This window comes from Atractosteus spatula, chromosome 7, assembly GCF_055471065.1.
Source record: "Atractosteus spatula isolate fAtrSpa1 chromosome 7, fAtrSpa1.hap1, whole genome shotgun sequence".
Taxonomy (NCBI): Eukaryota; Metazoa; Chordata; class Actinopteri; order Semionotiformes; family Lepisosteidae; genus Atractosteus; species Atractosteus spatula.
The window spans coordinates 30980894-30998234 of NC_142712.1; the positions used below are offsets into that span (position 1 = coordinate 30980894).

The window sequence follows — 17341 nt, forward strand, 5'->3', positions numbered from 1 at the left end:
TAACAGCCTGTGTGTTTTTTTCTTTCTTTTCCCCTCGACTAACGCAGGTTGGAGTGTACCAGCATCAAGTCCTCGGGGGATAGTTTTGCATATTGATTCTTTAGGATTGCCCTTGAATGTTGGACCAGGGCGTAGAGTACTGCATGCAGCACTGTGTGAGCAGCATCACAAATCAGGAGGCAGAGCAAGAGAGGGAGGTACGGAGTGGGGGGGGGGGCAGAGAAAGAAGGGAGGAGAAACAGGAGGAGGGGGGATGTGTATCGAGAGAGAGGGGAGGCAAGTAAAGAGAGGAGGGGACTGAGAGGAGGGGGGTGTTGAGGGAGAGAGAGAGAAGGAGAGCTTGTTCTGCTGCAGTGGCAAAGAGTGAGGGAGACTGCAGTTTCTGATGCTGATGGGAGAGAGCAGGGGACATTACTACACGCTAAAATATTAACCCTAAGTGCCTCACTGTTGGATGGGTCGGCCTGTTAGAGGGAACTGGACTGAGATATCACTGGTAAGGGGGACCCCACACTCCTTTCTGTTTTAACTCTTTCAGGGAAAGGGGACTGCCGCCTGCTGCCTGTTTGTAGAAAGTTATGAGCTATGAAATGTTGAGCCAATTTTTATTTATCCAGATTCCAAGTTTAGTTGGTTGAAAATCATTTTTACTGAAAAAGGAAACTTTATTTGGAGGAAATGGAAAAAAAAAATATTAGGTGTGATTTTGTTACATCACAGGTTTGTAAACTACCGTATGTTTTGCCTTAATATGCAAATGTTGGGATAATTCTGTAGTCTGTCTATACTGTAGATATGCATTAAGCTGTAATTGTATGTACAGTAGTATAAGCTTACAAACATAACAACATACAGTACAAAGAACATGAGCTGCAGTTTTTTTTAAAGGTACTTTATGGTAAAAGTCAACAATTATTTTCTTACTCCATAATTTTTATATGAACAGTAATGCTGGTTTCCTTTTTGTTTAACCATTTGAGTGCTAAGTACAAAACCTGACTTGAGTGAGCTATATTTATCCATATACTGTATGTGCATGTTTATGCTTACTGTACTATCGTAGACATGTGTGAATATGTCTACTTTTTCTTTTAAAACATATGATTTGTTATGGTAGAAGAAACAAAAAAATACTACACAGGACTCCAGAGTATGTCAAAAAGGTTGACGTGCTTGAAAGAATATGACTAAAGTGGTCTGGTCAAATGGAACTGAATTTATTGCACTTTGTATGTTTCACTGGAGTATACTGGTTTGCAACAGTTTGCAAAATAATGAAGATAAAGTGATTTTCAGGACATACTGTATAAGCGCCATGATTTCCAAGATGTCATTCTTGATAACATTTAATGGATTTTGATTTTCATTTTGAAAGTTCAATAATGTTTACTTATCTTGCAAGTATTTGCAGATGCATTATATACCTACCGTAGTAACCAAGCTATCAACCAATCTTTGAAATTACAAATATTTTCATGAATCCTCTTTTAAACTGAAGAATCTTTCCTGGAAAAAAAAAATAGCAGAGTTCAGTGACAACAATTTGGTTCTTAGAAGCAAACACAGGAAATGAAACTGTAGATAAACCCGTGTATTATAGCTGGTTTTAAGAAAACATCTAGTTTTCTATTTAGAAGAAAAACAGATTTTCTTTTCTTTGATATGCTGGTCAAAGCTACAGCTACAAGAGGAACTTGTTTCAAAAACAGTGAATTAACCCTAATGAAAGGGAGAGAATCAGTTGTGTTACAGCTGAAAGTAAGATTCATTGTGGTTTCCTTTAGAAATCTATGGAGAGTGGAGCACCACATGAACAAGAGGACATATCCAAGGACAAATCTATTTGATGCTGCTGCCACTTTTTAACAAAAACATTCGTGTACCCTGTACTTAGCATCAAGTCACATTTGCAAAGGGCATCAATGATAATTATTTTAATAGACATTGTTAATTGGTTGGCAACCCTTGGTCACAATTGGTAGAGACTCACGTTTTAATAACAGAATTTTAATTAAATAACCGTTCTTCGGGATTTTTTTATCTGTAGTTATACTAGTACTAATGCATCATATGCCAACACACTATACTTTCATGCGAGAATATGGAAACTTTTCGATCTCCTAAGAGCAGGAAAAAGTCTAAACATCAGGAAAGGGGACAATACTTATAAAATTATAAAATCCAATAGGAGTTGCATTTTGTTTCGACCATCTGTTCTAATATATGCTTGGAACATCTACATTTATCCATCTTCTGGACATTTCAGCTCATTCTGCTGTTCGTAGTGCTCAGAAGTACAGTACTGCATTTTTTAGATATCAAGTACTAATTTAGCAGCAGTTTCCTTTTTGATTATCAATAAAGGCTATATCTGTTTTTAAGCAGTTGTAATGCAGAAAAACAATACAGAGCTGGAAAAAGGTGAAAATAATATCTAAAGCTCTAAGGCTTAAATGCCAGAACAGTTTTTACTTCTTTCAGATAATTGATGTTCCTGAGTTGACCAGCATGTCCACAGTGATATCAGTACCTACGCAGAAAGAAGTCCAGCAGTTGCTTAACCCACTGTACACAAAAACTTATAGTACAAATGGTAACGTTCCATAAGCCTAAAGTAAGTTCTAGTTAATGTGCCAGTCATCTCTGTCAGTACTCTTCACTATGAAGTATAGCCATTAATTATATGTTTTTCCCAGGTTCTTTCCACAGTATGTGTTATAGATTTTCTTTGCTTTTCCATGGTTTTTCGATTTTGATTCATGGTTTACATTGTCTGTCTATGCTTTATTGTGACATTTTATGGATGTTTTACTCCACTTTTCTATGTTTTTTATGAAGCTATAACATTGTAATGGGGGGGGCTACAGTTATTGCTCGTGTCTTTAGCATCGTAGATAATTCTATAAAGCATCCATATCACCCTGCAACGAACTGAAGCAAAGTAGGTGTGAGCCTGGTCAATACCTGGATGGGAGATCTCCTGGGAAAAACTAAGATTTGTGCTGGTAGAGGTGTTGGTGAAGCCAGTAGGGGGCACTCGCCCTACAGTGTGTGTGGGTCCTAATGCCCCAATATAGTGATTGGGACATTATACTGTAAAAAAGGTGCCTTCCTTTGAGTTGATGTAAAACTGAGGTGCTGACTCTCTGTGGTCATTAAAAAAGAGTTAGGAGGGTTACCCCGGCATCCTGGCCAAATTTCCAGGTGGCCCTTACCAATTAAGGCCTCCTAATAATCCCCATTTATGAACTGACTTCATCACTCTGTTCACCTCCCCACTGATAGCTGGTGTGTGGTGAGCATACTGGCATGCTCTGGCTGCCATCGCATCATCCAGGTGGGGCTTCACACTGGTGATGTTGGAGGGGAGTCCCCATTACCTGTAAAGCGCTTTGAGTGGAGTGTCCAGAAAAACGCTATATAAGTGTAAGGAATTGTTATTAATTATTAATGTGTACTATGAAGTGATTGATTAAGAAACTCTACTAATAGTTCATAATATCCCTGTAAAACAGTGTTAAAGCTTTGATTTGGATCATCTTTACACAATAACGTGAAGCAGTCATTGTTGCATAATAAGTAATTGATTTTATGGGTGAATGTTAAAACGAATCTGCTGATGGCATATATGGAATTAGACTGGAGTTGTTAAATTAAGTTAACTCACTTACTGTAAATATTTCAAAAAAAAATTTCATATTGTTCTTTTCCTTCTCATCCTGTGTAAGAAATTCTCTTAAAAGGGTGTGGAATTGTAATTTTCAGTTTGGCAGTTTAACTCCTTTGCACTTAAGCACAAACTTGAAAAACATTTTCTGATGTCTGACCAACTAAAAGTATTTCTCGGCCGTTGTCTTGGATCAATGAGCATGTTACCAAGGTTAAACTTGTTCTTCATCAGGCATGTAACCCGATTCTGTCCAATTGTCTTTTTTCTTATTCAGATGCTGCTTTGAAATAACCTGTCTTCTAAACTGAGACAGATTGTTTCTCTCGTAGGCTCTCAAAAGGGAGATAAAAGATTATGTTAAAGCTCAATACATTTATTGTGTAATGCTTTTAAAAGCTAGGTCTTGTACATTTGTCATATTTGATCAGAACTTTTCTGTTGCAAAGATCTTGTATCATAAAAATCTGTGTCTGAACAAAATAACTGCCCTTGCTCTAAGGATAACTCTTTGTAAATAATAATGCCTGGCAATGGAACTTTTATTAAGGTGTTTTTTTTTCCTTGCAGTGCTTTGGATCTCCAGATATCCATCCATCCATTTTCTAAGCATTTTATCTAACTCAAGGTCACGAGGGAGCTGGGGACAATTCAAGCAAGGAAGAAGTATAAGGTGGATCCCACCCTGCACAAGGACGCCAGTCCATAGCAAGGTACACACAGACACAAACACAGACACACAAACACACTCACACTGAGGCCAAGTTTGCCCTGATGCCCTAACAGTTAATTAAAAGCCAGCATATCATCCTGCAACTCACAACTGGTAACCCTCTGAAGCTAAGGAGGTGTGAGCCTGGTCAGTACCTTGATGGGAGACCTCCTGGGAAAAACTAAGCTTGCTGCTGGAAGAAGTGTTAGTGGGGCCAACAGGGGGTGTCCACCCTGTGGTCTATGTGGGTCCTAATGTCCCATGATAGTGACGGGGACACTATACTGTAAAAAGGCGCTGACCTTCTGTTGAAACATAAAACTGGGATCCTGACCCTCTGTGGTCATTAAAAATCCCAGGGTGTTCCTCGAAAAGATTAGGGGTGTAATCCCGGTGTCCTGGCCAAATTTCCCATTGGCCCGTACCAATCATGGCCTCCTAATAATCCCCCTCTATAAATTGGCTTCTTCACTCTGTTTTCCTCCTCACTAATAGCCGATGTGTGATGCCTCTGATGTACAGTATAATATATTAACTTTCCATACAACATCATATGCTGAACACAAGTGCTCCAATGTTTTTTTTTCAGAGCCTCGATGTTACTGTATGTGAAATATTCTGTTTACGTTTTTGGACATACATTATCTATTACACACACACTATGAAGAAATGGCAGAAATAAGTATCATAGATATGGAAGTGTCATACTAGAGATGCATACTCGTACTCGAAACAAGTAAGATTCATAGTCACATATAATCAAGACAACTCTACTAGAAAAACAAAAAAATGCAAGAAAACCACTGAGCATTGCTGTATATGTATACTTAATATATGTCCCCCAAAACCTGTTGCCCTACAACCACTTTTGTCATCAGAGTTCTAGAATGTTTTTCTTGCTATAACAAACACCTAACTGCTTATACCTGAAAAGTGTGTTTTTTTTTGATTGATTGAAGCATTTCCAGTAGATACATTGGTGGATGATTTTCTCTGTGATATTGCTGTACCAGTACAATTGTAAATTATTTTTTATTAAGATTTGGGTTTTTGTAAGAATATCCTTTCTTCAGTCGTTCAACCAAATATTAAAACATATTAAACTTTATTTGACATACCTGTAACTTTTCTGGCTGAGGAAAAAGCTGCCTGTCCACAAGGCTGACAGGATCCCATCTGCCCTTGTGTGGAATGAACCAGGGAGATGCTAAAAAGTTGAAGATGAGTAGGGTGGAGGAAAAGAAATGAAAGGGGGGAACTCAAAGGCCTTCATAAGAGAACATGAATGGGTGAATTATTGCTCCTCCCAAACTTTTTCTAAAAAACATGTTTTTCAAAATGAAGACATAAAAAGAGAACTTTACAGCACTGAAGCCATGGGTTAAATTCTAAACTTAAGGTACAGTACTATCTGTGTGGACCATACTGATAGTTAATTGGCTTCATGGAAAATTGGCCCTGGTGTGAGTGTATGAGTGTTTATGTACTGTATGTGCCCTGTGATGGACTGGCATCCTATCCAGGCTGGATCCTGCCCTGTGCCTCTTTGCTTGCCAGGACAGGCTCCGGTGTCCCCTGTGGTTAGCAAATGGATGCATGGATAGCTGGAGACTAAAATGGAAAAGATGATACGGTCATATACTGTAGATGAATAATTTTGTGCTCCTTAAATGTAGTGGTTTTATTTAATCTGCATGCTGAAATGCAATAGTTATTATACCTAGTTATTATACCGTAGGTATGGTGCATCTCTGTTTAATTCAGTTGAGTCCCTTTTCAGTTATTTTTTTTTTTGTCAGGACAAGACTGCCAGTTCTGTCAGATTGTGTTCTGGTTCATTAAATGTTGTCTTACTGTTGTCTGCTGAAAGCAATGCTCAAGCCATCATTTCAGATTCATTTTAATAAGCATTTTCTGCATGGTTTAAAGTCAGGGAATTCACTGCAGATTTCACATTGTAAGATGGGTAAGAAAAGATATCATGTAGGTGACTACAAATTCAAAAATAGTAAAATGAAAACAATTTAAAAAAATAAAATATTTGTCATGCCTGCGATGTCATTACTGTATATTCAACTGATAACTGATCCCTCTGAATAATAATCTACTAGCAATCAGCTCTGAATTTCCTGAAATTTCAAAACTGTGCTTTTGTGGTTGGTGCATTCTAAGTGTATTCAGTTATTTTCAGCTACAGTATTATAATATTATTGATTTATGCTAAGATTTATTTCATATTTGAACTGTGGTTCCAGAAACAGAAAACAAAATCCTGACATTTAAATTGTTGCAGTTGTATCAGTTAAAAAGAGGGTTTTTGACTAAGATTAACAGAGACAATATTCTTTATATAGTTCACTACAGGCTTACAGTTATCAGGTGATTACTATAGGAAGAGCTTTTAAACAGTTGCAATGCAGATATTAAAAAGTCCTCCAGCAGTTACAAACCAGATCAAATTCTTATTCCTGATATTCCACAAATTTAAGACTGTGATCTGGGAAAGAGCTTCAGTTAGAGATGCTTAAAGCCTCCATTGTTCCCGAAGGTTATGAAGAAACTATCAATGAGTTGTCCACTTTCATACAGTACTTTTATAACAAGGGTCAGCAAATTTTTTAGAGCAAGGGCCACTAAATTTTTTTACTAGCCTTGCTGGGCCATCTGAGTGAAATCCTCTATCTAGCCGATAAACTCACCGACTGGAATAGGTCGCGTGTCTCCTCTGCGACCTCTTGCATACACTGCTTAATAAACTCACTGTCCGTGAAGGGTTTGCCAGCTGCTGCTAGAAGCTGTGATACTCGATAACTAGCTCGGATAGCCACAACATTTTCTTCGAATTTTCTCTTGAATAGTTTTTGCTGCCCCTTGTTGTAACAGAAAGTATAAGGTTCTGGATCCCGAGATGAAGTTAAACAGATGAGTTTTACTCAGAAAAGTTCAGTGGGCTGTAGTTTGCCGACTCCTATTTTATAAAAAAAACAAGTAGAACCACATAAACAACATCAATATTAAATTAAACTGTGACAAATAATGATGAACAAAGTCAGCACTACAAACAATGTCAGAAACTGGTTATCATTTGTTATGATAAGTAATTAGTGGCATACTGAGTATGAGCCAAAACTAGCAACTGGCTACCATAAGTGTCTTGAGTGATATTGATTTAAATATTGCATAGATGAACAGATATTGTCAAATATCTCGATATAAAAAAGGTTTTGTTACATAAACATAAGGTTTAATCAATAGAAATTAAATGTTTAAAATCGGGGTTTGTTTGCATTGCACATGTTGCAAAAGTAATGAGAACATCCAAAAAGACTACAAGGTTGCCATACTAAATCCACAGATAAAATATTTCTATGCAAATTATTTAGCAATGTTTTCAAAAACTGTACAATAGAAATCGAACATTCACTGCATTTATGCATCATATACTGTAGTTTTGATTTGTGTTCCCTACTTAAAGAGTTTTAATGATTGTCAATCACCATTTTCCTGGGAGGATATATTTAAAATTTAATTAATAAAATTTAAGGTTACATTTTTTGCTCCTGTTTTTACTTAGCTCATACTGTACATCTTTGACCTAGGTTGGTAGCCAGATTGGTTGTCCCATAATGCAGGTACTATAGTTTAGACATACATACTGTAGCTGTAGCTTGTGTCAGTTCCTTCTGGCAGTGAGATTTGTTTGCCTTTCTGTGGAAGGGATGGCAGATTTAAGTGCAACACAGAGACTATGGTAAATCACTGCAATATTCTCTTCAAAAACAAATTCAGATGCGTTTTCAGCACAGAGAACAGTTGGAATGTTTTTTTTTGTTAAAGCCTCACATGCAGAGCCATTGTTTAGGATATTAGCTGAAATCTACCTTTCAGTAGAAAATATATTTTAGACTCTAAGACGTTTGCATAGGATTTCCTACCTTAAATGTTTTCTTACTGCTCTTCCCAATGCAGTTTTTTTCATTAACACTAGAATACAATTATAAATTACTGTTGCTTTTTTTCTGCAACAATTAGCAGAATTTAATCAACTTGACTCACAGCTTGATCTTTAATGTGGTGGCAAGGTGACTAGACTTAAGTATTCAAACTTACCTCTGAGGTATTAATGTCACTTAAGCAGCAAACATCATCTAAGACTACAAACTGGAGGCAAGTCTTTATACAAAGGGCTGTCAAAATCAATGTCCAGAAACTAAAACAACTAGATGTGCGAAATGCTCTTTGGTTTCTAACCTCTATATATTCTTTTGTAAAGAAGCAAACTGTATCATCCAAAATAGAGCAGTTGTCGGGCTATCTGTTTCTTATTCACAATGCAAGCTCATTGCAATGAGAGTGCAGGGACATCAGAGGGAAAACAGATACATCTCTCCTTGATGACACTGCAGCTTACAGTTATAGAGAGGTGTTGCTGTTACATGGCTAGCCACCTCTAACCAGCCAGTTTTAATGGTGCCGGGCAAGTGTACACAGTGGCTCCCAGTCACGCTTTACTTAAACAGATTATGATTTTCTAAGTCTAACAATCAGTCATAACATTGTCAGAGTGATGATTGATGATACTTAATTTTTCAGTGTGATGATATCACAAAATTCCATCTCAACAAGCCATGATCTCACCACTCTCAGCATAATTCTGCTTAAATTGCAGCATTATAACTATTTAAACACAGTTGTCAGTTTTCCTCTCCAACTCCATTCACTGTAGACATTTTCAAACTATGTGCTGTATGTTAGATCTAAAGTTCCCATTTTATTCAACTGGTGAAGCACTTTCTAACTCTCCACTTCATCTGTTGTGTAGTGAGACTGCTGATGCATTATAGCTGTCAAATGTCACCTTGGTGAAAGCTGCATTTCAGTGTAGATGAAGTGCTTTAGGATCCTATGGAATGAAAAACACTATAGAAATGCAAGTAATTATTAATTAAGTGTTGTTGGCTCTCCTAACCTCTGTCAAAAGGGTCTTATGTCCTGTACCAATGCATTAATTCTCAGTATGGAAGACAGATGTAGGCATTTGTGAGTCAAATGTCACCTCTGAGATGCTGTCCCAACAGCATCGATATTGATTTTATACTCTCTGTCTGTGTGTGTTTTATATGAATAGAGAAGGGGTGTTGTGTCACGATTCTACTGCAAATGTCCCCTCCTCTGAGACCACTCAACCCTTACTGATCACAGAACACAAGCAATCAATGGCATATTGAGTTAGCAAATGTCACCTTCCTTCTCCTCCTGGTAATAACCAGCTGTTGTCTATAATGATGAGGGAGGCATAGACTAGGGGGTGTAACCTTACAGAGTAGTCCTTTTGGAGCTCAGTTTCAAATCTCTATTCTTTAAGATATTATTCAATGGATGTGACCACTCTTCCACACTTTTTCACTGCAAAACTTCTGAATTCTGTTTGTTTCATGCCCATCTTAAAACATATGATCAAGTGATATATGATGGATAGATAACATCTATGGTGATTTAGATAAACTTTTGATGATACTGTAAGTACAGGCCTCCATGTTCATCAATGCTTATCAATTTTTCTGATCATTAAGTGATTTTATAAGAACACCAAGCCTAATTTTGAATATTCCCTGCCTCTGCATATCCTGGCAATCCATTCCATAAACGTGTTTTAATATTCGTGAAAAACTTGATTCTGAGAAGTTTCCTTCTATGTGTTGTGTCATTGCCCTAAAACTTTGAAGACCTTATTCAATTCACCACTAGCACATATTTTACTGAAATTGAAAATAATGTTTTTCTGGACTTTCTGCAAGGCTCCCATAGCAAAATAAATTCTTTGATTAAGAGGCCTCTTTTGGAAAATAACACAAAATCCATGGTGGATGAGGGAAATAGTCTTTATTATTTACAAATTTAAAGAATGTCAAAACAACAGAAGAGCAAACAATGTATACATTATACATGATATATGTCATGCTCACTGGAGAGCTGCAGATTGAGCTACTGTAGCACTGGCATGGCACCTGGCTACGCTTCTACTTACCCATAAATGAGTGCCAGTTGCTACAAATACACAATAGGAGACGTAACATCTGTGGGCAATATATGACCATGCCTGTCCCAGGTGGTTCAGGGTACTTTAAGTTTGCACTGAGAATGCTCTGGGCTCTGGCATAGTGTTGTGATCTTTGAGTCTACTCAGAGCCTACTGTATTCCTAGTTTTCAAGTTCTTTGGTTACTTGGTTTAGTTTCTTGAATCATGCTGTGCCTTTGATGTTTAACACTCACTTCGTTCTGACCATGTCTCCGGGATTTGCCCCGGGGTGGTTTTATGTTCTCATGTTACGAACTTTACTTGCTTGTCTCAACTATGAATTTGCTTCGTTCTGTCTCAGTTTGGTTCTTTGTTTAACAAAGTTAAACATGTCAAGTTAATCAAGTTTAACTTCTGACCATGAATCTGGGCTGTTTTTGCCTGCACCACAGTTGCCTACAGTATACAGTATGCTCATCACCACTCTGCCTGTTTCTCTTGCCTACTACTATCACATCCTGCTGCCTCCAGCTTTTCTGTTTTGACTCTTTCATCCTACACTTGAGTTTTGCTTTACGACTCACAGCCTCTGCTTTATTCCACCTTAAGCAGCAGGTATGACTAGACTGTATATCAGGGGTATCAGAGTGCGACCCTCTTTTGATGTTAAAAATATTTTGTGACCCCCCTGCCTCCCTCCACACACACAGATTTAAAAATTGTCACGTTGTATAAATTGTAAGCCTACACACTTAATAATAATAATATTTTTTTTATATAGCACCTTTCATGCAATGTTCTGCAACTCAAAGTGCTTGTTAAAAAACATTAAGTTAAAGAAACTTTAAGCAACTTAAAATAAGCAACAATAACCAATTAAAAGAACTAACCACAAACGATACAAATAGCACTGAAATTATATAAGAAAAATCAAGTAAAAGCAAAAGTAAAAAAAATAAGTTTTGAGCTGCCATTTAAAAATATCCACAGAGCAGGTCTCTAATATTTTTGGGCATACTATTCCACAGTTTGGGTGAGTAGTAGCAAAAGGCTGCCTCTGCAGTCCTCCTATGCTTAATTTTTGGAATAATCTTTAAAAGTTGTGCGCTTGTTGTACTGGCCTTGATGGAATTTACAGTATAAACACCTTCATCCATTACTTGTTTGAGTTGGGGGGGGGCATTTTTTAGCTGCGAGTGCTTGTCTATGAATTCTACAATGCGTCCAGAAAGCGAGCGGAGCAACGGCCTGTACTTACGTGACTAGCCCATTGTATCCGCCAGTCATAACTTGTGCACTATCTGAGCAGCACACACTTGTTCCAGTCAATTTCATGCTCACATACATATGTTTCCAGCAAAAGAAAAGTTTATCTCCAGTGGCACGCTCAGGAAGAGGGTGACAGAACAAAAAATCCTCATTAATTTCCCTCTTCAACAAATCTGGCATAAACAAGCATCTCCAAAGACATCAATGGTCTTGTCAAGTTGTAAAGAAAAATACACACTAGATTTTATCTTAGCGATCACCTGCTCTTCCATGTCTCTTGCCATACGCCCAGTGTGGCTAGACACGGTTTCATTTGACACTGGTATCAATGCTAGTCGCTCTGCAGCACTTTTCCCACACATGATTGAAACCTTTTCCTTAGTGCACGGTAAGAAAAAAGTCTCACCTAACATGTGTGGCTTCCCAGTTTTGGCAGTCCAGTTAGCCATTCTGGTTCTCAGTGGTGGCTTTTTGGAGGGTAGATTGTTGGCCTCTTAGCTCCTGTTAAAAGCTCCTGTTGGCCTCTTAGCTTCCGTTAAAAAAAACTCAACAGGCTTAGACTGCAAGGTCGAGTGTCTGGTCTGCAAGTGGCATAGAAGTTCGTAGGGCATGAGGCCTACCTTAGCCAACACTTCGCCACAAACCACACATAGCGGTCGTGCATCTTCTCCATTACTTGTCTGTGTAAATCAGTACTTTAAGTACTCTTCATCGTATTTTCTAATTTTCTTTGTTTTTTTTCTGTTCAGAGTTTTCTGCTGTACATTTCTCCACATTATCTTTAGCTTTCACTCTTCCAGTGCCACCTATTAAAAAAACTGCTAGGCTAATCACATCTACCTTGCACAAAAGAAAAAAGTGCTACAAATCTAAATGCAATCGTGGCCCACCTAATAGAAATTAATGTAGTGCCCTCGCCGGGCGCACCGCAGAGCAAGCTGGGAGTTGTAGCCGGGGGATGGTCTGTGGGCTCACAGAGTGACCACTAAGTCATCCTGCTAATGTAACAGTCTTAACCGCGCAGGTGTATATAATAGTTAATCGTTTACCTCTGTTATTGTCCTTTGATGTGTAACCCCCTGAAGCTGCATACGTGTCCCGTTTACCGCCCTAGTGTGTGTGTTAACCCTTGGTTGATTCTGTCTCTGTTGCCTGATATGTGACCTCCCTGGGACCCCTGGGACCAGTTGTATATGATTAAAAATGTAGAATTTGAATCAAGTGATGTTAAGTTAGAGTTCTGTAATGCACTTGTAAGTCCTCATTTAGAATATTGTGTACAACTGTGGACACCATGTTATTAAAATGCTGTTGCTGCTTTGGATTCATGGAAATGTCTTGCACTGATAAGCTGAAGGAACTGAACATATTTTGTCTTGAACAAACATTATGAAGGGACTTGATACAGATATTCAAAGTTCTCAAAGGAACCAACATACTAACCCTGAAGACTAGTAGAAACAGCGTGAAAGCCCATTTAAACTGAGAACTGGAGGCACTTTCTTACCCAAAGGGTTGTTTGACATTGGAACAAGCTGCCCAACCATGTTGTTGAAGCTGATACCTTGGCTTCTTTAAAAAAAAAAATGGGTTAGATGGCCTGTATGACTTCTTGTTTTTGTAACCTTTTTTTGTTTTTACAGTATGTTCAGATAAGACAGCTGAATACTTTCAACACTTTACTTTTACTTTGTTTTTTAGAAATGTTTTGCAAAGCATTGCAAATGGGGGTCTTGTATGATCAGTAAACTATCACTGATTGATCTGATGTAGCTGTATCGTTACTAACTGTGCAGTAAAAAGCAATAGAAAAAGTAAGAAAATATTTTTAGATTGTCAACGGCGTATCTCAGCAGAAGGCTGACACAAAGCCTTATAATCTAATTAAAATAGCAGATAATTAAATTTACTGCCCCCATTATTATGGCCTATGCAGCACAGAGATGTACCTTAAATATTATTCGTCAGGCAAGGCCTTGGATTTCACTGAAAATCAACATTTGCATATGATAGTATTACCTCAGGCTTGGCCACATCAATAGGGAGATCACTTACAATTATTACAACCTTTAAATTACAAAGTACAGAACTATGACATTCTTTTTATTACAGCCCCATGTGGAGATCTATCAAAATCATTCAGAATTCAGACATCTCACAGAAATGAATTTCCTTGCATGTATAACATGTTTTTCATAACATTTAAAAAATTCTAAATATTGTTTTCCACAACCGTTGTTTCATAGTTGACTCACATTTCTCAGAGGAGCAAGTCAATTTCAGGGGGTTCTCAGGAAAGTATTCAAAAAGGCCAGTTTCTTAGCATTGTTGTAACTTACAGTATTTGATTGGAGCACATGTGCTTATTTAATGGCTGGAGAACCTTTATATGAAAGTAAAAGAAAATTACTGTATTAGTAACCAGTACTTTTATTCAATCCCCTTAAACTATATTTAATTTATTGCAGGTTTGTATGCACCATGCTTGCTTATTTAATAAAACAATACAGGTCATTTATTGTAAATTTGAATTACACAACTTTGTCCCTAAATTTAGCTTTTTAAATGAAGGCAATTCAATGGACATGGATTTACTTGTATTGATCTAATGGATCAACAGTGAAACATGAACCAGAAGACAAAACTACAAACTAAGGGGAAAGTACAGTATTTAGGACTGAAAGCAGAAAGTACTTCTTTGCACAAAGGGCTCTGGGAGTCTGGGATATGTTTTTGCCACGTGTTTTTGAAGTTGATACCCTCGAGTATTTGTATCAACCTTCAAGAAAGAGCTGGAGGAGAACCTCAGCTAGCCAACACCCTCTTATTTGCAACTTTTCTCGTGGTATTAAACATCAAACACTGAGACCATTTTACTGTATATTCCCCACTCATTTGTAATCTGAGGTGTGTACAAGCAACATCATCTCTATTTCCTTCTCACATTCATTACCCAAAACGCATCATTTGAGATTATACAAGGCTGCTATTAACTACTTTAAGAAAATGTTGGAAAGGAAAGGGAAAGGACTCTGCTTTTGTATCAAACCAAAAAAGAATGTAACCTGTGTCTGAGTGATAGCTAAGTCTTTTGTCCACTTTTCTCCTGGTTTTGCATTAGAGTATGGCCAAATATAACGTACTGTCATTTAGCCCTCCTGCAATGGGTATTTTTTTGAAAATTTGGCTTTCCTCAATCACAAAAAGGGCAGCAGTCTACCAGGCACTTCAGAACTTTCAGTACTTCAGATTATTTGTGTGAGAGCTTGGTTTTTCCCAAGTGAAAAAAAATATATAAAGGGTATTGTATTGCCCTTATTAACAATCCTTTTATTATTTTAAATTAAGGTTTCTCAAGCCGAGGTAATGGAAATGACAAACAAATATTACTGTCTCAACACACAAATTTATAGGTATTTCTAGCTTTGATATTGTCCAACAAACTTTATGTTGAAAATCTCAGTAAACAATTTTGTATTCATTTACAGTACGTGTATGCTTTCTTTTACACAGGTGATGGATATCACATATAGCCACAATACCATTCACTAGTGAACATCAGTTCTTTGACTGTAAGGTGCATTTTTACTACAGTAAAAGTAGAATTAATTTAAAAATAGCTCAATTAAAACAGTAATCAAAACCATTGTATTTAAATGGTAGCATGCATAAAGTTGCCAAGTGTACTATATATCAAATTTTCCTACTCTTATTGAATCGGAGTACTGATACATTATCTACTATAATTGTATTAATTTTGTTAATAGATCCTTGCAGAAAATAATTCACATTCTAAGACATTTACTTTCTATTCTATATTCTATATAAAAAAATGTATTTCTGTTAATTAAAATTGAAAGCCCAACACATTAAACCTTAGTAATTATTTCAAAAATGAAATTCTGCAAATTATTTTATCAAGATTTTCTCATTTTATTTTGAAACTCACATATACAGTATAATTTTATACTTATGATTCTTACAGTATGTCAGATCTGTTGTATGTTTTCTGCATTACAAAATGTAAATTGTAAAACTTACAATCTTTTGTCCCTTTTCTCAAATTTCTAGAGTCTTAAACCAAACGTCATTAAAGAGATTACTGTTTTACTGGTGCAGACATCTCTCCCACAGAGAGCTGCTAGTTTTATGCAGTTAAGAGCACTATAGGATTTTTTATTCAACCAGAACATTTGAAACTACAAAACCATATTAAAGTTCCATGTTCAGTCTGTCCTGTTTAGAATAAAATGACACAAATATCACTAAGTTTAATTCCATATTAGTTAAGAGAATAAACTGTATTTATATAATTTCTTTGTGCAATCGATTTGTATTAGTTCCTTTTATATGACATTATTTTTCCAAAAGCCATTAGACGATCAGTTTACTGGATCAGTCAAAGGAAACCAATTTCAGTTTAGATTATTTAAATTAAAAAAAAAATTGTAATGTAAAATTTCAAAGGATAAATATACCCAGCAGAATAGATATATTAGTATCAGCTGACCTGGTATAAGTCATTTGGACCTCAGTTAGGTATCCTATATATAGATTCCATGGGGTGAATTAATTAATTAGCTAATTGGTTAAGGGTCAAAGTCACATTCTCACTTGGGTGTCATTGAGCCTGGTAGTGTTATACTGTATAAAGGGTTTTAAAGCTGTTGGTGTTGATTTACTAGAGTACAAACTGTATTTTGCATTTGTGCAAGCAATAAATCCTTATTTAGGCTGTAATTTGTGGTCTCGCGGGCTTCATATGCATGACCTCACAAGAGTCTGCAAAGGTTTAGCACCCCCATAGAACCATTTATGTACGCTTCTCGTAAGTCTGTATCAGACCAGACTTTGTTGAGGGGATATAACCCAAATTCCTTGCAGAATTGTGACATTTCAAGTTCTCACCTATCAGAGCAAAGCCAAGTAGCCATGAAACATAAAATCTTCAAGTATTACCGTCAAACTACAAAAAGAGGATGGAAAATTCTAAAATAATTCTCTGCCAGCGTGCACATAGACACTGGAAAAGACACTGGAAAAGAAGGAGCGTGAAAGCAGGAAACCTTTTGACTGTGAGCCATAACAAAACAAGTGATGTCATGTGACACCTGCACTACTGTACATTACAGAAGTGCAGTCCTGGAAGAAGGGCTTAGGGCTTAGTGTGGCTTTTGGGATATGGCATTACTCATACAACATTTTTCTTTTAATTGTGGTCTGGCTGTGTGGTCAGGCCTCATGATCCACCTGAGAAGAGGTAAGCCCAATAAGAAACAAGAACAGGGAGCTGGAATTCTAAAACATTAGGTGAGATCATGGCAGTCTAAAGCAAATATGTACTTTTTAATACTAACATTTTATTTGATGTAATTTCATTACTTCAGATAATATTTTCTAAATCAGTTAATTATCAGCATTACTCTGTTAGAAATGGTGTAAGATATTCTCTATATATTGCATGGTTAGAAAGAAAAAATGTGTATCGTTTTTGATTTTTCTAAAGAAAATAATCTAACTTTTGCATCAATTTTGCATCAGTGAGTTTACTGAGTGAGAAAACAGAAATACAGATTTGCATTAAACTGAATGAACAACACCCAGGCTATCTGTCAGAATCCCTTTAGTCAGTGGCAAGTTAAGAATCTGTCAATGGTTAAATTCTGGATAGGA

General features: G+C 36.9%; 1 protein-coding gene across 1 annotated transcript in view; it reads left to right on the forward strand.

Moving 5' to 3' along the window:
• Positions 1–435: 435 nt before the first annotated feature.
• syt2b (synaptotagmin IIb) overlaps positions 436–17341 on the forward strand; it is a 75670-nt gene continuing 58764 nt past the window's right edge. Inside the window, exon 1 of the mRNA XM_088920998.1 lies at positions 436–496. The gene's annotated coding sequence lies outside the window, so the exon portion shown is untranslated. The remainder of the gene's footprint in view (positions 497–17341) is intronic.